This window comes from Ambystoma mexicanum, chromosome 6p (genome assembly GCF_040938575.1).
Source record: "Ambystoma mexicanum isolate Mex_15411 chromosome 6p, UKY_AmexF1_1, whole genome shotgun sequence".
NCBI lineage: Eukaryota > Metazoa > Chordata > Amphibia > Caudata > Ambystomatidae > Ambystoma > Ambystoma mexicanum.
In genome coordinates, this window is record NC_090935.1 from 165,196,207 (window position 1) to 165,221,931 (window position 25,725).

Sequence of the window (25,725 nt, forward strand, 5' to 3'; positions counted from 1 at the left end):
GTGTGTGCTGTGTGTGAAGATAAATGGAACCCACAACTTGCAAACTGTGCTGCTTTTTGTAAGTGTGAGGCAGATGGCTCAGTGTTGGGGGAATAAAAGACAAGTGGAGATTGTTTCAAGTTGAAGCGAGAGAGGCTTCAGAAAGAATGCAACATTTTAGTAATATTTTTCCACCACTAACCTGCTGACACGATAAGGGTGCACCAGCGGGATGCAGGTAATCTCCTGAGAGATAACACTCAAGACTTTGGGCCTTTGAGTACATTTCTCTCAAAGTCTGGGTTTTTGACAATGGCAAGTGAAATCAGGGAAAGCAGAATGCACTGGTTTAAAATGGAAATGTTTTATTAAAATTATTATGATGGTATTTATTGAGCACAGACCTAGCTTTAGAAGCAACAGAGCCCTTTACAGAGGTATACAAAGACTCAGATACACAACAGAGAGCTTTACAGGGGTATACAACAATACCGATGCATAACGGAGCACTTTGAGAGATAACAACAGAACAAATTTACAGCGGGGGTAGGATACATAGGGGCAGAGAGGAAGGGTACAGCTGTAATGGGGGGCAGGGAGGAGAGGAGTGGATGTTGTCTAGCAAGTCAGGTGGTATGAGGGGCGACGTGATGGCCTAGGTGTTGAGGAGAGACTCCTTGAAGAGGTGGGTCTTGTGATATTTTCTGAACTGTAGGAGCGTGGAGGAGAGTCTGATGCTGATGGTGAGGAGGTGCCATAGTCTTGGGGTGTAGGCAAAGAAGGCTTATTTTCTCATCCTTTCCTTTTTGCACTGGCGGATTTCAAGTATGCACTTGGCCTGGCTTCTGGTGGTGTGCTATACGGCAGAGATGCTGAGTTTCTCTGCAAGGTTGCTGGGTAACTTGAGGACGATTTCCTTATAGATGATGCAGCAAGACTTGAAGGTGATTCGTGCATGCAGTGGGAGCCAGTGAAGGTTGATGAGGGCTGGGGCTATCTAGTCGTATCTGCATAGACACTTGCTGAGGTGGGCAGCCGCCTGCAGGACACTTCTCAGAGGCACAATGGAGGACGACAAGGGGCCTTTGAGGAGGGCATTGCCCCCAATGAGGTGGGATAGGAACAGTGCTTGAACAGTAGATCTTAAGCTGTCCGTAGGGAGGAAGGGTTTTACTTTCTGCAGGAGGGAGAGCTAATACCAAGCTGTCGGAGTATTCTTAGCTATGTGTGTCTTGAATAGAGGTGTTTGTCGATGTGGAAATGGAGGAACTTGTCACAGGAGGTGAGCTTGGTTGTGAAGCCTCAGGGTTCATGATTGATAGCCAGGTCTGTATATCTGGGCGTTCAGTGTTGTTGGTGGTGAGTAGGAATTCGGTCTTGGAGGGGTTGAGCTTCAAGTATGCCAGGGTTTGAAACTGAGGGGAGCTGTGAGCTATTTAGCTCCTGCTTATAGCCTAGAAGAGCATTGTTAGCTTAAAACCAACAGTTACCAGGAGCTAAGTTTGGCTCCTCAGATCACCTGATGCAGAACAAACACAATTATGTGCATTTGGGACAAACTATAAATAAACATTAGGACACATCAGCTGGGTCTGTGGCTCAGTGGACTAATGCATACAGTACAGGAGCCTGTTTTTAACCTCATGGTCACAGGTTCAAAACCCGGCAGGTCCATGCAGCCTTTCATCTTTCTGAGGTCGATAAAATGAGTACCAAGTACCAATGAGTATTGTTGGGTAAAATAAACATCTTTTATTAGTGCCAAGATGCCCCTTTGGGGGTGAACATGTACTTTACAAGTACAACTGTTATGTTATATGACATTTAAAGCATAAGGGGCCATAAATAATGGATATAATTATGTTATAGCATTTTATGTGGAAGTTAGATTTGCGCAATGCTCCTTATTACCCAGAGCTAGCTCCTGGAGACTGGTTACTGCTGGATCCCAGGAGCTGCTTGTAGCTCCTGCTTATCCAATCTTAATTTCGAGCTCTGTATGCACTGGACATACAAGGCTGGATCAGCGAGGGCAGATTTTGAGCCAGTGGATGGCCTTGATGGAGTCGATCTTGAGGTATAGCTGTGTGACATCAGTGAATTGGTGGATGTGTATGTTGTGTGGGACTCCATGAATAGATTGGAAATCACCGGAGAGAGAATGGAACCCTGCAGGACTCCACAGGTGATGGGTAGCATTGGAGATCTAGAGGAGTCCAGGTTTAGCTAGACTTCGTGGTACACCACCAGTACCTCCGCTACGTGAGCCTTGCCTGAACCTACGATCGAGCGAGCATCCCTACATTGTCATGACCCTCGCCCAAAACCCCCTCTGACAAACCCATTGACCAGGTGGAGTCAGGACTCGGGCCTCTAGAGCCCGGCATCCTCTTCAGAAGCCCTCATGGGGCCAGTCCTGGCGCCTATAGCGCCAGGCTCATACACCATGAAAAACAATGTGCTTGGGAATTACTTTATTGTATTGCCAGCCAACATGGAGGCATCCACATAGCTTGGTCCCTAAGAACCAAGCTATGCAGTCTAGTGTTTTGGGTGTGGTAGCCTAGGGACTAATTTACCTGGACTATTTTGTTGGGGCTATTTAAACCACACCCGATCAAGACAACACGCTTCGCGTTACTTTGCAGCTTGCAACCTGAGGCTCACCGTGTCCAGCTATTCCCACGAATCTCGGAGAACAGAATCTGCAAGGAGACAAAAGGAACATCATTAGCAGCAGCATCTTACCTGCAGTCTTCATCTTTAAACACTTGCAGCTACTGAGAACAGCTTCCTTGAATCTGCATGCCTCCCGGACAGAACGACCTGAAAGAGGAAGATAGAGGCAACATTAAAGAAAGCAGTAGAGACATTTACAAATTACGAACTGCTCAAAAGGCTTACCTGGCTGGTCGCCTCTCGGGTGGCACCACTCCGGACATTCCACTCGCGCTGACGAACACCGCGACCTACAAGGAAGGAAAACACAGGTTAGCAAAGGCAAGACTTCGCAATGCTGGGCATAGCGCTTACTTACCGCATCATAGCACTCTTAATGCGCCATCATTTACCAGCGGGGCTCAACCAAGCCAGTTTGCAGCGCTGAAGCTCCGCATACCTAAGGGAGAAAAAAGAGACATTTTAAACAAAGAAAGGCATGCAGGATAGCAACAAAACTAAAGAACAGCAATAAGACCTACCTGAACAATATCAAACGGGCTGGTGTCAGTGAAGTAACTGGACCGCACTCGCCCATGAAAGACAATGCGCTCCTGCAAAGAAGGCAGGACGGAGAGCACGCCTAATACTACCACAAGGCAGAACCTTCCCCGGAGACCACATCAGTGCAAAGCTGAGAACCATACCAGCGAGTAACCCGGCTGGGTGGTGTCCCTGTGGATACCAGGTGAGCGTAACAGAATGCGAAGCCTACCATAACAAATCCACCTGGGCGCCATGGAGACATCAGAAATAGACCAATTGGCCCAATTACTAGAAGAGCTTCTTGTCGAGGTTCATTCTGCCCGACAAGAGACTAATGCCCTACGGGGGGGCCAAATAGTGACCAAAGAACGCACTGAAGAGATTAGCAGGCAATACTTGCAATCAAAGGCAGGACAGACGCCTCTACCTAGAAACAATCCAACGATGCAAAACCCTGCCATACCACCCACTCCGGTACAGATCACGTTACCTGGAACAGTGCCCCTGGCACCACCAGAAAGGTTTTCAGGCGACCCACAGAAGTATGCGGCATTCATCAATCAGGGCTGCCTTCATTTTCTTTGTAGGCCTGGAGCATTTCCAAACGACCAAGCTCGGGTAGCTTTTGTCTTATCATACCTGAGTGGTAGTGCAGCAGATTGGTCGGTGCCGTTGGTAACCCATGACGATCCTCTATTACATGACTTTGGGGGGTTTCAGAGAAAAATGGAAAAATATTTTGCTCGCCATTCCCAGGAACACGCAGTAGACAATGAACTCTTGTCCCTCCGACAGGGGAATCAGGACTTGTTAATGTACATTGCTACCTTCAACAGACTGGTTGCCGAAGCAAGGTGGCCAGAAAACAAAAGAACCACGTTATTCCATCGAGGCGTACGAGGCGAATTAAAGGACGTCTTAGCCCAGGTGGTTGATCCACCCAGAGACTGTGCAGAATTCATAAATCTGGTCGTGCAGCTCGACCACCAGTTGCAGGACTGAAAGGCAGACCGCTCTAAGATTGAACCTCGGACCGTGTACATTCAACCAAGGGAAAACACACCCCGTGTACCTGAAAATGCTGTAGAACCCTTGCAGATTGAAGGGATATGGCCTCCATTAACAAAACAAGAGCAGGACAAAATAAGACAACAACAGCTTTGTTTGTATTGTGGTAAACCAGGGCATTTCCTAAAGGACTGTCCAGTAAAACCCCCAAGAAGAACAGTCGGGGCCACAGAGAAGGATGAAGCTAAGGAATCGGAAAACTACCAAGCTCGACAAACGTAGAGGTCAGTTTGTTGAGTGAGAAGAAAGAGTTGCTGACCTCGCACTATGCAATACCAGTGATCTTAATTAACCACCAACAGTCATCAAGAATGCATGCCGTTGAAGCATACATCGATAGCGGAGCAATTGGAAATTATATTGATCAAGAACTGGCAGCAGAGATGGGGCTTCCTTTGTGTTCTAAGCCAACTATGGACAAGGTAACCACAGTGGATGGGACAGAAATCACTTCCGGACCAGTAACCCAGTGCGCAGGCAGGGTAACCTTGCTGTGCCAGGATGGACATCGGGATTCTATTTCATTCGATCTCATCAAGGCACCTCAGTTCAGGCTAATACTAGGGATGCCATGGTTGGTTGCTCACAACCCTTTGATAGACTGGCGGGCACGAAAATTAACCTTCCCCCGTGACTGCTCCCCTGCCTGCTATTACCAAGAGGAAAAACCCAACGTCTGTATCCCCATGACTCCCGGTGCGACAGTATCAACCCTGGGAGCAACTAATACCTTGCCAAGTGAATACCATGATTTCCAGGATGTTTTCCGAAAGGACCAAGCCAATATATTGCCGCCGCGCAGGCCCTATGACTGTCAGATCGACCTTGTTCCTGGTGCACAAATCCCTTGCGGCAGGATCTATGCTCGCACAGAACCAGAAAACCTTCATTTGAAATCCTATTTAGACCAGTACCTTGTAAACGGATTTATCCGTCCTTCGAAGCCCCCCGCAGCCAGTCCTTTGTTCTTCATACCGAAAAAGGAAGGAGACTTGAGAACCTGTATTGACTACTGCGAATTCGACCAGATCACCATGAAGAACCGCTACCCATTGCCACTTATCCCTGAGATGCTAGACCAAGTTAAAGATGCCCAGATTTATACCAAATTGTACCTTCGAGGAGCGTACCACCTGGTCTGAGTCAGAAAAGGAGATGAATGGAAAACCGCCTTCCGTACTAAGTACGGCTTGTTTGAATATCAAGTCATGCCCTCGGGTTATGCAACGCTCCTGCGGCATTCCAGTATTTTATTAATGACATCTTAAGGGAGTTAATTGATGTGTGCGCCTTAGTGTACATAGACGACATCTTAGTATACTCAGCCTCGGAACAAGATCATGTCAGGCACGTTCGTTCAGTCCTCACCAAGCTCCGTCAACATTGCTTGTTTGCAAAGCTTGAAAAATGCTTTTTTCACGTCACCGAAGTAGAATTTCTTGGTTTTATCCTTACTCCAGGAGGCATCAGAATGGACGTGCACAAGATAGATGCCATTCTGAAATTGCCTTCACCGACGTCTTGAAAGGGGTACAAAGCAAGTTTAAATGTTTCTAAGGCAAATATCACTTACAATTTTGAAAGTTAACACATTCCAATATGGGGATGGGCCCATTGCAAAGCTAAAAGTGTTCTCTTGCTTTTGATACTCAATTTGCATTAACTATAATTGTTCATATTTAATAAAATGAGAAAAAAATCATACATTTATGATGCAACATGGAAAATGGCGATGTTGCATATCCAGCCCTGCATATGAAAGCACCCATAACAATAGCCATGGTTTCATTGAGTTCACATGCTACTGCTGGTCCGATAGCACAGCGAGTAGAGCGCTCGCTTTGACATCTGTGCAGAGCCTGCTGATGGAGGTTCGAAATCCTGGCAGGGCCAAACTCAGCCTTTCATCCTTCCGAGGTCGGTAAATGAGCACCACACACCGTGGGTAATAATACGCAGCGCTCAGATACCTGAGGGTTTGTAGCGCTATATAAATGCTAAATTATGTATTATTATTATTTATTACTACTCTGGTATATACTAGAAAAACGATTTAGCATGTAAAGTGTTTCGGAGTAATTTTGGCCCCCAACTTTTCGGATCACACGTATATAAATTATAATCATCCAATGAAGATTGGGGGGTGTATTCGATAGGACTGTCTAACTATGAGATAGGCCAATGGAGGTTCTTGGCCACTCACATAGTGTGAAATAATTATGGCATAAAGTTGTAATTGAGGACTCTTTAAAGATAGTGAGATAACATAGGAGAGGACACTTACACTGGGAAAAGTTGCAGGAAAAAACACCAAATGTTTCTATTAGATAGATTAAAGAAAGAGAGCAATTAAAGGGCTTCAGACACGAAGGTTACTGTTCCAGGTGATGATTCCTGTCTGCAAGCAAACCTGATGATGACTGAGGCTCTCCTGGGAACACATGATGGTTTTGCCTGGCTTCATGTCTCTAAAGACAAATCAAATCTGAGTATATGATTTCCCCCCAAAAAAGTATATAGACCCTCCATAACTATTTTCCTAAATCCTGGAAATGGGGTGGTTTGGGATGGAGTTATCAAAATACATTGATTTAAAAGGGAAATAAAAGGTGCAATCTCACTGCATGCAAAATTAAGTGAGTTGCTAATTCAATCTAATTTACAATACCTTTCAGAGTTGTGTCCCCAGTGGTATAGAAGGCACTTCTGTACATTTTGGCATGCCGCTCTTTAAAAATCATACTCTCATTTAATTGTTCCCAAACTGTTTTCACAGCAGTAGTTACACTGAGCTGTGATCTGATGATGTCCGTAGCACCACATAGTGAACATACGTTTGTTCATGTGAATTCTGTAAAGGCATAGCTCTTTCATTACGGAGGGGAGAGGAAAGCAGTTTTCGAGGAGTCATTCATATTCCCATAAAAACAGTGTGAATGTTAATCACATGCAGCCACTTATTCTGAAATTCCCAAGTCATCTGAAAGGGGAGGAGTATTTATATTTGTTCAATATAATCGGAAAACCATTTCCTCAGGTTGGGTGGGGGATACAAAAAAGTCTGTGGGCCTCATTACGAGTCAGGCGGAATGGGTTAACGGAGTCCGCTAATGGATGCGGACCCGTTATTCCCATTCCGCCTCATTACAAGGTCCCCTCGCGGCACCCGGTAAGGACGCCTGGTAAGACCAGGCGTTGGTACCGGGTCCCACGAGGGGACCAGGGAGCTAACAACGGGCCGGTCATAATCGCCCATTGTTAGCTCCCTGCACCCCTTCCAATTGAGCCCTATGGGGGCTCGAATGGGAATGGGCAAGGTCCGGGCCCGGGTTCCCAGAGGGAGGAATTACCGGGCCCTCCAAACTTGGAATGGCCCGGTAATTCCCCATTCAGGGGGTCTAGACCCGGACCTGGTTTTGGAGGCAGCCATGCCGTAATGAGGCCCTGTGTGTTCTAAATTTAAAACATTATTCTCTAACACAAAACCTGCAGAATTCTAATGCAAGCTAATGTAAGCCTATTATAAAATGCATATACATGTTAGCAGCAAACAGAACACAATCTACATGGGAAATGGAAGGCATGCAAAAGGTGTCTGATTCTATAAATTGCAGGTGTTATTGAGGAAACAAGATTCTCTGATTCATTTGTAAATGTGACTTTATATGCAATTTGGAAAGGTTTTGTAATGTTAGGATTTTGGTATACTGCCCGACAAGCAATAAAAGTACAGCTAGAATGTTTAATGTTATTTAGAAGTTAAGATATGTAGAGAATTGATCATGGCAATTAATGCATAGGTCTGCAAATAGTAAGATTCAAGCATTAAGGTTAGATTTGTTTGCTGTAGACCAACTGTCTCTGATTGTATAATAGTGTGGCAACTTCCCCTCTATAAAGCTAGACACCGCATCTGCTTTGATCTCATCATAAACTATCATATTTAAATAAATTTGAATTTGTTGAGCAAACTACCTGTTTATTGCCCAGAATTGTTGGGTGGGACTGTATATAAGGGTGCATGCCATTGGAGTGTCACCTAATGAGTGACCCGAATGTTAACATATTCAAAATATATCTTACATGTGTTACTATGCCCAGGCCACCAGAATGACATTTTTCCTGACCAGCCAGGCTCCTATGCAAACTTTGTACATTCCTACGACTGACCTAACACCCAGGACAAGAAGAACCATGGGAAGTCGCATTGGATAAGTCACATTGGCTCCAGCAGAACATCTCAGAAACACTGGAAGTATAGTTCTGCTTTCTTTACTTCAGACACCATAAAAGCATTACAAGGGGGGAAAGTAAATATATTTCTATCAGGTAATTGTATATGTTGTGTAATATTTCAGCTGCAACCCAGTTTGCCGAGTCCGATTTCGGTGCTGCAGACAAAACATCATTTACGTTGCATGCTTCCTCCCTACCCTCCTTCTATGTGTGGGACACCCATGCAACTCCCATTATCTGCCCTGCACTCCCCCCCCCACTCTTTATCCTTTGTTTTGTGGGAGACACTCCAGACAACCCCAGCCCACTCTCCATCCCATTCCATTCTTCCTCTTGGCCACATTCCTTCCTCCTATCACTATCGCACATACATAAATACACTCACTCAGACACACAATTAACCCCAGTCCCCCTCCTTACCTTGCAGCCCAGTCTTCGTCTACTTGCGCATATTCGTGGTAAACCCATACAATGCTTCTAAATAGGGAGTGAGCAGATCAGATTCCCTGAACTATGCAGTTGCTGTGGAACGGTGAGTTCGCTGCGAACACATCAGTTTTTACCAGTAGGCATTGTGATGAATTGCTACTCGCCCTTGGCTTTTTCGGTTTTTGTTAATTCATAAAAAGATGCAGGTAATTCGATCGCTGAAAGGGTAATCTGCTGATCAGATTCCCTTTTTCCTATGTTCCACGCCAAAAGCGCAGTGTGTACTTATGCCCTGCTGCATCATTATCCTATTCTCTGGTGCCTGCCTGCTCTACCATGTTGCACAGAGCAGGTTCAGAGATCACAGGTGCCCATTTGACAGCTGCAGTAACAGACAGGTCTCTGCAGTTCAGGGACTGCCTTTAAGATATTCACCCATGTACCAAATTTCTGATGATCATAAGTAGCCCATGCTGGTAGCAGGGTAAACTCTAAATATAAGCTATTCCTTGGCTACGGCATTGTGCATGGCACTACTCATGATCATTAAAGCTGCATCTAATCTGATATCACACATGTGTCTGCTCCTGTGTGCTATTCCAAGATGGGAGGTGATGTGTATTGTGGCCAAAGAAAATGACCCAACCAAATGACAGGACAGGAATTTGAATGGCCATGCCTCTACTTCGATCTCTTTGTGAGGGTAGGTTTACCTCCTCCAGAGACAGCTGGACACCAGGAAGCACATCAAAGGAGCACACCTATTCAGAGGGAGCAGCCTCATACTCGGGTGCTACCATTCTAAAGCCCTTTGATCCTAGTGAGAAGGGGTGGGGTTAGTGTAGATAGGAGATGTCTGCACATTGGGGGAAAACTTCCACCATCTTGTTTTTCTCTCTCCTTCCTGTCCCCTCCACTTCCTCTAGAAAATCACTTTGGGTGTGATGTCAGAAGGGCAAAGTCCACCCATTTCAATAACAGGTATTGGACCACTAAGGCAGACTAGCTTTAGTCCAATCACATGTAGGCTTTTACCTTTAAAAGAAGTGGTATCACACCACTTCTTCAAAGCATCTTTGAATCATCTTCTGGACTCCAACCCTTGAAGATTTTGTTTGGACCCTGCTGGGACAGCAGTCTTTTCAAGAGTCCTCCAATTGTGAGGTGAAGGCAGGTCTTCCAAGGCAGAGGTGAGCACTGTCTCCTAACCATCCCCAAGTTGCGTTGGAGGTGAATCTGCTGCTGGAACAAGACCTGCCTCTTTGCCAGCTGCAGCTGTACCCAGGACCTTACTGTGTTGGAGGACCCCTGCAGTTGTGGGCCAGCCTACCCGTGTTTGGGAGCACAAGAAAAGGACTCATCTTGACCTATGCCCCTGTATTGGGACTCACAGTACCCTCAATGGAAAGACAGCGTGGAACCTAATGCTTTTTGATGTTGAACTGTTTGGAGCTGTGTTTCAAGAACTGTTTGACACATTTGAACCACCAGGATCCTCCCGTGCAGCCTTTTGCACGCTCCGAGCAGCGCCAGGAAGTCTGATTCGGTGCTGCCAGACCACCAAGAACCTCAACCAGGTAGTATTGACTGCTAACTTCCCCTCTTGGCCCATTTCTGGGCCCTAGAGACTGGCTAGGTCACACTTATTCCTTTTGAACCCTAGAACATATCTTTTTGAACATTGTGGTCTTTAATTACATCCCCCCCATCTCATTACCTAGGGTGCTGTATCTGCTATCTTTGCATACTCTGTGTATATAGAACCTTGATTGGACATTCTTTTATTTTGGACTACTGTACTTCGCTGTTTGGTTTGCTACAGAATCACACACATTCACACCCCTCGTCAGCTTTCCCTCGGCCCATGTTTCCACAAAAGGTGAAGGAGGCATATTTCTTAACTGTGAATGTTTTATTTTTATGATTGTGTTGGCTCTTGTTTTTTAGATGTGTGAAGGCTGAGTAGGCACTTGAGCCTTTGCTCACCCTTGTACTCCTGCAAGGCAGAAGTAAATTCATCACGTGTAGCCTGTGCAGTGTCTGCTTCTCAAGACACTGCATACAGGCACAAATAAAAGCATATTTTTCTAAAGTCAACAGTGGGTAAACCCTGGGGTGGACACATTTTTGTGAAAAAATGGATGAACACATTTTTGAAAAACAATCAAAAGACTTTGAAATCGTTGTTAAAAGTCTTAAGATATAAACCCTAAAAACATGAAAGCCTTGGCAGAGCCGCTCTATAAATAAAAATACAAATTCTTGTGCTGGGTACATTTTGGTTAAATTGGCGGCACATATAGTAAAACCTCTGAACTAGAGCGAGGGGGACAATGTTCATACAAACGTTTTGAATATTATCTTTCTATTCTCCACTGTCATCACTTGGGTCTTAGGAATGTTAGTGGACATCCTTCTCACGCTACACCCCTGGACTTTGGTACAGCATAGCCATCCACAACAGCCTTGCTCGTGCACTTGGGAAGAGAAAAGAAGAACGTTCTGATCATTGACGTTGGACAACCTCATACCTTCCTAGGCAGCTCCCCACTGCACTGCACAGAGCTAAGTTTGTGCTATATGCATAACCAGGATACCATAGCATAAAATAACAGGATTCTTCTTTTTTCAGTAATCTTCAAATTCTCACACTTGATATAATTGGATAAAAAGGTAGACAGTTTGCAATTGTTTTTCTAGGGTAACTCTAAAAAATCCAATAGATGCAATTCACCAACAGTGCACCCAAACTATTTCCTACACATTTTTATGATGATTTCTGCCCATAATATATGCACGCTGGCTATGCCCATAGATCGCCATGATGGCTGCAACAATATATGCCAGTATTGCCATAAAAGAACATACGCATGTTTGCATTGCAAATCATGCCACTAATAATACTGCAACAGAACATGTCCATGCTGGCTCTGCCAATAGGTGGCAGCATCTTCAAGTAAGGATATACTCCTGTTGGCTTTTCCATTATAAAATGCCATTGCACAATAAGAAATCATATCTAAATTGGCTGCACAATGTAGGCAAGTCTGGACACATACAAACACCTATCATGTTTGCTTTACCATTGATGTCAGTAAAGCATACCATGTCACAGTAAGAAATAGCTAGATTGGCTACACCAAAATGACAGTCTAGCCACTTAACAACACATATCATGCTTGCATTATAATGAATAGGTGCCAATTAAAATGGCCATGCCATGGTAAGAAATAACTAGAATCGCTGCACCAAAATGCCAGTCTAGCCACATAATAACACTTATCATGCTTGTGTAGAGGAGCAGATGTATACATCAGCAGGAGATCCCACCTCCCAATCTCCTTTGTAATGGAGACATGAGACCGTGCCTTGCCTGACACCAGCTATCGTACCAATACCATGCAAGTATTTGGAAGGAGGTATCCATTGAGACATCCATATTGAATGTACCCATGAGGTGATGACGGCCTGCAGGAAGAGATCCCTGAAGAAATATGAGAACAAACGAAGAAGACAGACTGATGACATCACAAGAAAGTGTGCACGACGTCCCGTGATACTGAAGTAAAGAATCACATGAATTTAAAGTGTAAAGAAAAGACGATTACACAATAAAAAGCTCTGCAGAAATCAGAAGCATGAAGACTGTACAGATGCTGAAATGCAAGATAGTTCAAGTCATCATATAGGCTAGTTATAATTAGTGAATAGAATACAGGTGAAGCCGCCATTGTATAGAAACTGGACATTGGTATCATGAAATAAACAAGCTAAATACCATGAACGAGGAATTAATGCTGTGTCACAGTAGAATAACAGGTTGCTGAAGCTGCACTGGAAGGCTGTCTGGCCTGAAGTCAAGATCCTAGAAATGGAGGTCAGCTATCGACTCGGAAGAAGAATGAGTGTACTGAGGATGAATCCTCTCACGTTACTGTGCAAGAAAGAACACAAAGGATACCAAGTTTTAATACATTGAACACATTTAAAAGCTGCAGAATGAACCAAATTGTGGTCTCTTGTCACGTGAGTCGAGGATGAAAATAGAGTGTGGACTTGGAGTTCCAGATACGATAGCGAGTGCCCTCACTCCTGTGCATTCCCAGGATGAGAATACTCTGCAAGGCCAAGTACAAAGACAATTTCATGGCAGAAGGCATGGGTGATGAGAGATGCTGGGCTAATTTGGTGGTGAGGTAGGTTCATGTCCTATCTCCCTGCACGTGGGTCTGGTATTACATGGTTCTAAATTGAACGGAATGTTTAAGACATGGCACAAGTGTGCCAACCAATTGTATTAGTCTGTATAACGAAGGAGCTTATAGCTGGAGGAACCAATGAAACACAGCGTTACTGATTTGTCTTAAAATGACACGTATGAAGAGGTAGGCATAAGTTCTCCACCTGACAGTGGACAGCCAATAACAATACTAGCTCCTATATGATTGTATATCTAGATGTCTCCCTTAACCAATCCAGACCATTGACAGGTTTTTCGCTATTGCCACGTAGTATGATGTCATTCTGATGCATAATGAAGTATATACATTGTATTTCTGGGGAAATCATAGAGAGACTGAGCATACATCTGTTGATGTTCGTTGCAACCTCACTATTTAGATAATTGTTAATAAAACAGTAACTTGCCAACTTCTCGTGTTTGTCCGGTTATTTGGACTGCAAAATATTCTGCTGTAATCCCATCCAGTAACAGATGCAGGTCCCAAGTGCCATAAACTCACTTGTTTTATTATAAACGTCCAGTAAAAAATGTTATTCCACTGTAAGAATTGACTAGACTGGCTGCACCAGTATTCATGTCCATCACGTAATAACACATATTATGCTTTCTTTATCTTGGATGGATGTCATTTAATAATGCCAGAGTACTAGCGCTCTCCCCCCACAGCCACATCCCAAGTGCCAAAATAAGCTCCTCTGCGGCTAATCCAGCACAAGCACATGTGCACACACATTCCAACACCATTCACTTGCTCATTCACATGCGCATCCAGCCACCCGTACATCATGTACTCACTCATTCACATTGACATTACATAATACATAACACACCCTTGCATGCATGAACACATATATATAAATATACACCATGAACCTCCAACGCCCGTGCAAGCAATCACGCATACACACACACACACACACACACTTAATTTCCATAACTACTGTTTCCCGAATTCGTCACCCCTGATGTACTCCTATAGGCCTCCGACCCGTTTTGCTCCATGCCAAACGGAACCAGAAAGCAGGGACACTGCCTAATTCCTAACATACACAGTGGAGCCGGAGCACCTCCGTCCTGTGCATTTGTTTCTGTGGTGGGAGCACATGCACAGTGACTTCAGAAAGAAAATATTTCTTTCTGAAGTTGACAGCACTTCCCAGGACATGATGCAGGGGGTACCCCAGCACAGCAGAGGCTGTGGTCATGCCCTGCGATAGTGAGGACAGAGGCCAGGACACATCCATGTTTTACTACCCTATGTAGGTGATTGGCACTGGCAGTCTTCCTCTTTGTCCAAAATGATCTTTGCAGTATTACCTTGACGTCTTTTACCCGGAAAATCAATGTGCTTCACTATTAAAAGGAATTTTCGGATCCTTAAAAACCATATAAATCTTATTTGATGCAACATAATTAAAAATTAAAAGCCAGTATTACTCCAAAGTCTATCCTTGAGGCTGAAATGAAGTTGCCATTATCCAGCAAGGATTGCAGTCTTCCCAGTAATAGCATCCCAAATACCTTAAATAAGATGTCCAAAAAGAGATTGCCTGATGATTTGTTGGCAAGCTTTTATCTAGTTCCTAAACATAGGTTCAATAGGAGCTTTCTACTGGGATGAAGGAATCCCCCAACTTTACCAAGCACTGAGCCCGAGAGAACTCTGTCATCACTTGTCAGACCCCAGGGTAATAGACATGTGCCCATGCCCTAAGCTGAATGGGTCTATGATATTATGGTTTACCCTTGCTCGATAACCAAGCGATCCATAGACATCAAATACCCCTGAACTGAGTCAGAATATATTGAGTTTAAATGTATTTGCCATATTCCAGCATTCAAGTATTACTCAGTAACAGGGGAATACACTTTAATTCTCCAGTTCATTATACCACGAAAGGTGTTAGATGGTGCCTGGGTAACCCACAAGCCGCTAGGGATACCGAGCTGCCTTATTCTTTCTTCGATGAGCTTGTGTTTCACATGGAATTTTATGCCAGATTCCTCCAGCTTCTAAGCACAGCAATAACCAATGTCACTAATATTTCCTGTGACCGGGTATCAAACCTTTGGTGCATGAATCGTCATATTCCCATAACAAGTGTGTTGCACTTGAGCTCTTTTCCAGTAAGTAACTCTTACTCAGATCTCAGGAAAGTCACACCAGAACATACCCACTCCTCTCGTTAGAGGACCGTGTACCTGCACTTTTCAGAATGTAATTTGCAACTAGCACTCTACGTTGAATCAACTGTATCGGCTCATGCACGATAACCCTGGCATCTGTCCATTGGTAACCAACATACCCATAACTCATGACCTTTTCCCCCCGAAAAGTGTAAACTGAGACCTGTTTGTTTTTGGCATAATGAGCCACAGATTTTTATTCCACAAAACCAAACCAAAATAAACACTGCACACATTTGTGGAACATGACTCATAAGATGCGGCGACTGCTCCGTGTCCAAAGAATGACGGCTTCCCCCTTTCCTTCCCTAAGTGTTCCGAGTAGGCCCAACTCTCCCCACCTTTGCGTCCGAGCCTCCCCTTCCCCTGCAGGTGCTCCTGGGCGGGGAGAGTGCCGTTTCCTTGGGGGAAGCTGAGCCTTAGTTGTCCCTTCCCAACGCCCCTGCCGCTTAGGCTCCCAAGGGGTGCTGGGTCTAAGAAGAGCGAAGACCCTTCCTGCTTTCTCCTGGGACCTCCGGAGTCTGTCTCATGTGTTTGTCCAGCCAAACACCGCCACACCGCCTTGTTGTCCTGCGACCTCGACGACCAGGCCTGTCTGTCTGTCTCCGTTCGTAGGGTTGGTGGGAACAAAAATTCCTTCCTGAAATCTTGGCTGCGAGTCCTCCTGCCGAGTCTGGATGCTGCTTTCCTTTGCAGCTTCTGTCCATTATAAAGGGACAAGCCCCTCCTACTTACCTTTGTTTGCCCTTTCGCGGGCTTAGTTCGTGTTTTGCCGCGTTTGTCAGATTTGCGGGCTTTCCTTCCTTTTTGCCGTGCTGAGGCACGGCGCCTCCCCCTTCTGCAGCGAGGGGGGAGGACGAGGCAGAGACATTGCCCGGGTTATCGGGGGTGCCTCCTCCATTTTGGTGGCGCTTTTCGTCGTCACCTTCATTTGCACCGTCTTATACATATCAAGCTTTCTTTTTGTGGAGCGACCAACCAATAATGTTTCCAAAGCAGCCGCATTTTAACTATCTATGTCAGGGAATCCAAATTTTGAGAAGAGCGCATCCCAAGTGAGATGCAGCGATAACAACAGCAGCTCCCTCTCTTCCCTGCGTGGTTGTCGGTAGTCTGGCGAAGCCTGTAAGCATTGGAAAACTGAAGCACTGTCCAAGCTGAGACACAAAATGGCGCCGACTTTTTTTGTTTCATTTCAGGCAAGCTTTAAGAATGGTAAAATACTACCAAACTGGAATATGGTGCATTCCACGCCTGAAACGTTGTTCACTCTTATTCCAGTTATACAAGGATTATCGGTATCAAAGACAGGAGCAGAGCACCGAGTACACAAAATGCTCCAAACCGTAAACTGGTGCATGAATAATGCAAAAACAGTGAAGGAACTCTGGGCACCGTTCCCATTTTAGGCAGGGAGCATCCAAAGTGAGATATGTCAATCACACAAGAGACGCCCAATATTTCCTGTGCTAGTTCATTGATAAGCATGAGCCGAGAGTCAGGATAGATGGCTGTGGCAGGAAAAAGGGGCATTTAAATGTGTCTCTTGAGAATGGAAAGTTGGGAACATTTTTCTTATATCATTAATGAGTGTCATTTGGCATTCGCAGGACAAATGCAATACATTGCAATTATATACTGAAAGACCTGAAATGGCAAGCTGCACTTCCCATCCTTACATATGCGTTGAAGCTGGGTAGGCTGCCACCAGAAAGATGCAACGTTCTAAGCTATTGGTCCTCCCTAGATTGCTTCCTACTTCTCTGGGTGCAACCTTTCCATGTCCTAGAATACTGAAACGACCTCTGCAATCACCCTACCTGTCAGTGTGCCCCATGAGTTTGGCCTTAGTTTCTACTTTATCACTCTCTGCATCACATGCCAAGATTTCCAGGAGATCCTGCAGATCTTTCCCTAACCCCTTCTCGGGAATACAAGTAGGGATAGTGTGACCAGATTTTTAATATAAAAAAATGGGACGTGCCACTGACATAGACGTAGGACTACAGTACTAGAAGTTATAAACACAAAAGAAGGACTGCAGTGCACATAGGACTCCAATGAAACTATAGTCCTACTTCTATGTCGGCGGCCTTTCTACACAAAGTACCTTTATTAAAAGCTCATTGGAGGCAAGAAGCCATGGAGGAAGGGGGAGCATGTAAAACACAATCAAACGCAATCAAAAAGAGCTGTGCCTGGCAATTTGTGGTATTTATTCAATGATTACCGGCAAAAACTGGGACATTAGCCGCCATCCCTGAAATCCCTGGACAGGGTTTTAAAAGTTAATACATTCTTGGGACACTGGGACCAAAGGTAAAATACTGGGACGGTCCCCGCAAAACCAGGACGTCTGGTCACCCTAAGTAAGTACTGCTGGAAGAAAAGCTTCCTTAATATTGAAGACTGCTCGTACCCAGGGAGCCCATGCTTAGGACCGTAGAAAAGACCCTACAAGCACCTCTAAAGTGCTTACCTGTGCTGGTTAAGAACAGGATATGGTATTATTTTCTTCAAGCGTTCTGATTAATGGACCATCAGTATGCTGCAACGTCAAAGGCAACGCCGCTGGCAATTTGACAATTTGCTGACACAGACCAACTTCCCAGTCGCCTGTTCTTCAAGCAACGCATCACTGCATCCAGCCACCATGAGAATCTAGTCACACCATAGAGTGGACGCCACTTGCCAATGATCCTGTAAATTCAAGACTGACTTGCTTCATCAAACTATGAAATCCGAACTGCTTGCTTTTTCAGTTCGAGTTACCCGCTGAGTGATCGAGCTGCTGCAACTGAGACCGCCATCACCAGCAACTGGACACTATTGAGCTATTCAAATTGCCTGTGGAAGGCACCACACACATCTGTTTTTAAATCCAGTCAAGCTACTCTCCGCTTCGATCCACGACTTACCCGATGGAAAAAGTATCAGGAGGACCGGTTCTATGTCATTTCGACACCAGTAATTACTTCAAAGTAATTTACCTTGAAGTCATTATTTCGAAATTTGACTTCGATTTCTTTTTTAAAGTGGGGGTCCCCCAGACCTCTCATTCTCCTACACTACTACCCCTATCCCAACCCCCTCCTCTTTTTACCCCCTTACCCACAACAGCTTATATATTTTTGCAGTACTTTCAGAAGTAATTACATCAAAGTAGAGGCAGTTATCACAACATTGACATTCTGAATATAATCATTTTATGTTTTACTCCCCCTCCCCACATTTCTGGCTGTTTTTCCTCCCTCCTGTCATTTATATCCAGAGTGACCAACATATATAGTTATATCCGCATGGGCCTTTGTATTTGCTTTACAGCGATGATCATGTTTAGGGTGTGTGTCCAGTTGTCTGCTATCTGGTCTTTCCATCTAATGCCATTGCATCTAATGCCATTCCATCGAATTTTTTCCATCTAAAACATTTCCATCGAATGCATATTTTTGGGTGGTAAAGGGTTTATTTTTGTTTAGGTGCATTATGAAGGGTAAAAAACAAGGGTTGCGGGGACCTCCCCAAAAAGAAAAATAATTAAAATACAAATAAAAAAAATGCATTAGATGCAAAGTATTTAGATGGAAAGACAATAAACCCACCTGTCTGCATTTTCGTTAAGTATCTATATTTGATAAGAACTCTGAATGGACACTCATTTTATTTTGGGACCACAGCTCTATTGTTGTGTGGATGCATCGGCGCGGGTTCGCCCAGCCCCCAGTACTATTGCTGGGCAATAGACATTTCGTCACACTTCATCTCTCATTATAGGCCTCCTTGCACTGCAACCTCTTGCTCTCCTCAACCTCACTGTTCCTTACCATCCCTGTGCTTCCTCTCGCTTTCATTCCTTCACCTTACTCCCCCCCCCACTGGAACTTCCATCCACTGAATGCATTTCACACTGCTTCTGTTTTACTGTCATAGGAATGCCCAGCCCTCCTTTTGTCCTCATGTACAGAGCAATTTGTCGAACCTGTTGAAGTTCTCTTTGCTATCGTAGTGAATACAAATACAAAAAGAAATCTGCACTTTTTAACTTTCCTGAGGCTTTGATGCTGGAGGAAATGCAGCCTGGAAATGGATCACCCAAAATGCACTGCGCTCAGCAAATGGAGCACCTTAAGCAGGATTCTGAATTTAATAACCACAAAGCATTTCTTCCACGGTACACTGTGCTGAGCTACTGAATACTTAATATAGCACAAACATTTCATGATGGCGCACAGAGGGCTGTCCAAATAGAATAATACATGGTAATCAAAAGCGACAGTGGAACTTTATATACAAATATGAATAAAACTGAGGCTCATCTAAATATACAAATACAATACAAAATATAGATTTGCGAAAGAAATACAGTACAAATAACAAACCTAAAACATCAGCTAGGTTTTGGAAAGATAAATGTTTTTAATTCCCTGCAGATAGGCTGAAGGGAAGGTGTAAGATGCAAATAGGGGGGCTGGTCCAAGAAGGGGCTTGTTTGGATGTAGATGAGGTCCTCACAGAGCAAGACTTTTTTACTTCGAGGGCCATGAGACAATAAGTAGCATTTAGCAATCAAATTGCGTGAAAGCAATACAATAGGGCTTAAAAAGAATGCAAGATTAAAATGAAAGCAAGTGATTGCAATTTGTAATTTATAAGCGCTGACCCGGGGATCGGACCTGTGTTGCTTTGTGTCCGCTTGTTTCCAAAGCGAGCACGTTGCCCCTGAGCTATCCTCCTGGCCGAGTGGCGAGAATCCGAGAAATGCTATTGAATTACCTAGCATCAACTGCTACTCAAGCAGCAGTATGGACAACAGATGTCTGGCCTCTCAAAACATAGACTTATGAGATGATGCAGGAGAGAACTAAATCCTGCACCACTGAATGATAGAGGTCAGATGGATTGCAGGATATCTGCCACGCCGGAGTGTAAGGATGAGCAGTGGCTACTCAGCCCTCAGACTACTACAAATCAAGGGGGACCCCAATCATAAAGATGAAATAGGCACAGATGAAAGATATTCCTCCTTTGTCTTTTGTGGTAACGTGGGCCGAGGGATAGCTATACCCGCAAAAGAGGTGCAACCCAAATAGCTAAGTCTAACAGTCCAAAATAAAGGGAATGTCAAATCACGGTTCTATAAAAAAAAATATGTGTACTTTATTTAAACACACCATCTGCAATAATAATTAAAAAGAAATGCACTTCTCAAAACACCCCCAGCGGAAAGAATATGCAAGGATAGAACGATACGGCACTCTTGAGTAGTGAAACAGGGGTGAGCATCAATCCACAACCACAATGCACTTTTAAAGGGTATGTTCTTCTGCGGAAAAAGGATTACAGTGACTTTACCTGTCTTTAAGGCCCTAGATGGACCAAGGGGGCAGTTATCAGTCAATAACTTTTGCTCTTCTTGGCGGTTCGACAGTCAAATCAGGCACCTTGGTACTGTTCGTGTGAATCAAATCATGCCCATACAAGACAATTGTGTTGGCGCAGAGGGGGAGCAGGTGCCGAGGTGGGGCCGATCTGAAGGTCATTGCGATTTGAGGAAATGTGGATCGTGAGGCCACCAGTATTGGTTTGATAGTTGGTTTGACGGCCAAGATGCTGGTGACTCAATTTACAGTTTGAATCGGGTGGTCCACTGTGCTGTGAATATAACAGGTCTATGAGGCCCCCAGGGTCTGGTCGACTGTCAATGAAGATCAGCAACAAAGATGGTAGCAGTTCAAAATGTGGTCAGAAGGTGGCTGGTGCAATGATGAGATCCAAGTTTGAGCCGAGGTAATTATAAGCTCAGCTGGCATGGTTCGGCAGTATACTTGCTTGAGAGTGCAGTAAAGTGGCTCGAAGAACGGTCAAGTGCAAAAGGCAGCTCTGGAGGGTCTTGCTGGTTGGACATGGTCTAACAGGCTTGAATCATGGCTTGCAGTGGTTTGACGGTGAACACACAGGAATCCTGGCTGTCTTGACTCTCTTGACTGCCTGTCTTGAGGGACAAGATTTAATGGGGGAGGCCTGCACACACCTTCATGGTGCCTTCATCTCAGTGGGGTCCTGGGTACCAGTTTGGTTCCTAGAGGGTCGGGTCTTGCTCCAGCAACATATTACTGACAAAGTATCAAGGCAGAGGGCTTTGGAATGTCAATTTTCCCAACATAGGTCAAACTAATTCTTGTTCAGGTTTCTGTTCAATTAATTTTCCAAAAAGCGCAAATGCAAACTGACAGTTTTACATGGCAGAGAGCATTTACATTGGATTCCTGTGGAATCCATCTGCTTTTAGCAGCTGCAAACAAGTGGTGGATTCCATAGGAATCTCTTGATTTCACATCACCAGAACAATGTCATGCAGGACTAAAACCAATTCTTTTTTGCAGGCTAAGTGGAAATGTAAAACAAAAGATTTCAAATTAATCTTAAACTCTGGATCGCTCTGGGCAAGCCCCAGACCACATTGTTTCACCTGCTAAAGCATTACAGAAAGGGGAAAGACCACATGCAAAGAAGGCTTGGTCCCACCCCCACAGAGGCCATTTAGCCTGAACCGCCAGGCCACATCCCTTCTGCACGAGACCACAAGCATTCCCAGACATGTTTCAACCTCATTGTATGCCATCAGTGAGGAGTAGCTTGGGTCTCTAGGCCCAGCAGTGTGGAAATGTGCACCGAAAAGAGACCGGCTCTACCAGCAAAATGTTTAAAAACCCCAGGAATTAAAACAAAGGTGTTGAACCTGTTGTAACCCTTTTGCACTAGGTCTTAATATTTTCTTTTCTGTTCTAGGGGACTCAAACTGTCACCCTATCTTGAGATTTCGTTCACTAGCTAAAAAGAAAAGCTGCCTTAAAATAATTGAAAGGACATTTAGAAACTTTATTCAACCAACATTCCTGACGTCAAAGCGTACAGTGAAACAGCTTTTCCACATATGATTGATGAGGAGAACATAGAAAAGTGGTTTTTTGAGTGTGAGTAAATCCTGTGGAAAATCTCAGGGTTAATGAGTTGAAGGATTGGGAATGTCCCCTTTGTCCCTTTAATAAGGGTAGGAGAATAAACTGTCGAGAGGCAGATGAATACATCATCCATAGCACCGGCCCCTCCCCAGCCTCAATATTGTAGGGATGGAAGTCGTGCACAATGTACAGAACCTGTCCCCTCTCCGCTGCCGTATCACAAACCGGGAGACGGTATTCGTTGAGACAAACCCATCGACCTTACCCCGGAACATCTGAAGAAGAGAAGAATCTGCAAGCTCTAGGAGAAATGGATATGTTGTAACCAAGGTTGACAAGAGCAAAATTACTCTATAGTCGAAACTGACCCATCTAGGCTCATTAGACACAAAGCAGAAATGCACTCACCATGAAGTCACATAGACACAAGGTCAAACTGTGTTTATACACAAAGAATGTTACCTGCATTCAATAGACACTAGGATACATATACACAATGTATATGCCGAAATGCAAAATGAATACAAATGTACATAATGCTTGCTCAATGCTGAAATGTAACAATACCAAGTGGCCATTTTGGAGAAAATGGACGGCCAGTCAGGTTATAGTGTATTAAGAACCCAATGACACCTCCAAGCTGTAGAAGAATTTTGGTCTGCTGAGGCTGATGAAATAAAAGGCTTGTGCAGGCCAGGCAGAGGCTAGGCAGCCCTCTTCCGAAGTTAGTGCAGGAAAGGGAGGGTTGGCTAGCTATAAAGCAGAACAAAAGTTAACAGTTCCCAAGCGCAAGACATATTTCTCTTAGATTAGGTAAAAGAACAAACAATCTTCAGATGCCAGGTGCCAGATAATCAAAAGCTTAAAACACATGAAGAGTAACTCGACCAAGTCTCCAGAGGCTGGAGAAAGCAATAGCACCCATATTAATAAGAGCTAAATTCACGGTAAAAGCGTAGCAGGATAATTCAAAACGTGTACTCATAAATAACGAACAGTGTCTATTCATTAATGCCAGCTATGGAGACGCATGTGCTCGACTGCCATAACATTTTCAGAGCAAAGACGCCGGTTAAGGCTGGTTTCAAACACAGAAGCTCTGGCCTGTGGCCTAGGAAATCGGGGATGGTATCTTAAGTAATTCAAAGAAGCGGCTCCTCAGTACCTCTACTCCAACCAATATATTTTGCTCATGTGCTGATGACCTGCCAAAATATCCAAGGTTGGTGAAGCCAGTACCAACCAACTATTGCACTCCGATAAGTGCTGTTTACAATCTTTTAAAGGAGTCAATTAATTGCTGCTTTAATGTATTCTCCTACCTTATAACCTTTAGAAATGGTCCGAAGTGGGGCTACCATAATTCTATTAAACAAGGGTGTGTGGGTTCCTCTGATTAGAACAAGCATGGGTCCAATACCCTGTTCTATGGAATTTCTCTCTCTCAGGAGGGTCTACAACCACGGTTTAGCTCAGTGCACCCTTCACAAAGCAGAAATATCTGTTTGTATATCAGTCTGGTTCCACCCACAAGTATACAGTATATCACGAAAGGGGGTAGCCGCCAGACAAGGTTAGAGTATACTATTGATTTTGTATGTTACTATTTAGAGCAAAATTAGTTGTGGTGTTCAAAGAATCACCGGTGGTCCATACTTGTGATATAATCTAAGGGACCCCATGGGGTGAGGAATACAGGCACATTACTTTGTACATGTATACACAATGTTGTCAGGAGAGAAAGCTTTTGTTGGTGCACATTTATTACATCAAGCTTCTTGTACCAAGACAGCAATAAACAAAGTGGAACATCCTGGTACATTCATAAACAAGCAAATATCCTTAGAGCATGTGTCTCGAGTGTTCTGCAGCAAAGGTATTTCAAAAACATGAATTGTAGTGACAAGTAGTTCACATACATTTGCATAACATCATAACGTAGATGATAGAATGGAAAATATAAGAAAAAAATAAGGAACAACAACATAATGGCAGTCCAGAACCAAAATGCTAGGCGTGCCCCGATCCCTGCGAAGGCAACCCGCAGGGCAAAGTTGAGAGGCCGGTTATGGGAGGAGCGATACCAGCGGCCTCAGCTAATCCACAGATGTAAGTATAAGAGCATTGTAGTCACAAATGAAGGTGGGAGGGAGGTGTTTGCATGAAGTGGGGAATTGTGAGAAAGTGTTTTATGAGTAGATCACCTAGGACAAGGTCTTGGAAGGTGACATATTAAACCTCGGATGGAGGTGTTGAAGTACTGAGTGATAAAATATATCCTTAGCCAAGGGGTTAGGAAGAATACATTTGAGTTTAGGGACCTTTAGGAATTTGCATGCAATGGATGGGTTCACAGAATAACTCTGAGTCCAAATAACCGAACCAACTCAGGAAGATGGGAAAGTACTGTTTTATTATCAATTATCTAAGACAGGGAGTTACAATGACCATCAACGAACGTACGCTCAATTTCTCCCAACAATCTTTTCATAAAAACATGATTATATACTCAAAATACATCAGAGGTGACGTCATACTATGTGGCAAATAATGACAAACCTACAGGAGCTCGGGATAGGCTTATGGGGAACATCTAAGTACACATTAGATAGGAACTAGGATTGTGATTGGCTGTGCACTGTCACGTGGACAATATATCCTTCCTCTAAAAAATGTCCTCTTCAAAACCATTAGATACACAGTTTCTGATTGGTTTCTCAAACTACAATGTCCTTCATTACATGGATGACTACTATTCGTTGGCACTCCTGTGCCATAAGCTCAGACCCAAGTGCAAGGAGATGAGGCCTGACTCTACCTCCCAACCCAATTAGCCCAACATCTCACATCACCCAAGCCTTGTGCCATGAACATTGTCTTTGAACTTGGCCTTGCAAAGTATCCTTGTCTCTGAGAATACATGGGAGTGTGGGCACTCACTATCGTTGTTCTAGGACTCCAAGTTCAACTCTATTTTCATCCTTAGCTCACATGATAGGAGACCATGATCTGGCCCATTTTGAAGGTTTTAAATTAATAAAACTTGGCACTCTCGTGTTCTTTCTTTGCAACTTAACTAGAGATGATTCATCCTTCACACGTTCACTCCTTTACAGAATAGATAGCTGACCTTGGCTGCTTCAGTCTTGACTACAGGCCAGGCACCCTCGCCATGCAGCTCCAGGATTCCAGCTTATTCTCACACCAACACAAATTTCCCTTTCTTCTTCATGGGCCTTGGCTCACTAAAATTAATGATACCGATGTACAGCTTCTATACAGTGGCCGCTTCCCGTGTATTCTATTCACTACATATAGCCAGCTTCTATGGTGACTTAGTCTACTTGCATTTCAGCGTCTGTACAATTATTGAATGTTTGATTCTCTGCATTACTTTGTGCACGTGTAATCCTGTTT